The following is a 304-nucleotide window of genomic DNA, read 5'->3' as shown; positions in this document are numbered from 1 at the left end:
CAAAGTATAGAGCTCTATTTCAAAATATGTGTACACTAAAGATAGGAGATCAGGTGTGGGTGCTTCTTACCCTCCTTGCATCTCTCGATTCCAGCGGTGCCAAGCCAGGATCGGTCACTCAATTCCGCAGAAAGACGAATAAGGGACAAGGCTTAGGGACCCTCTTAGCTGCAGAAGCCTTGGGAGGCTGTCACTTATCTGACCAGCAGATAGATAGTGAAAAGCACTCAAAAATCATGGTACTGTAGGTCCCATACTTATACCTCTGTACTCCTTTATTCTCTTTCTCCTTTCTTATGCCAAA

This window comes from Lepidochelys kempii, chromosome 7 (genome assembly GCF_965140265.1).
Source record: "Lepidochelys kempii isolate rLepKem1 chromosome 7, rLepKem1.hap2, whole genome shotgun sequence".
NCBI lineage: Eukaryota > Metazoa > Chordata > Testudines > Cheloniidae > Lepidochelys > Lepidochelys kempii.
The sequence above is the reverse complement of the archived record's forward strand: the minus strand, read 5'-3'. Positions refer to the sequence as shown.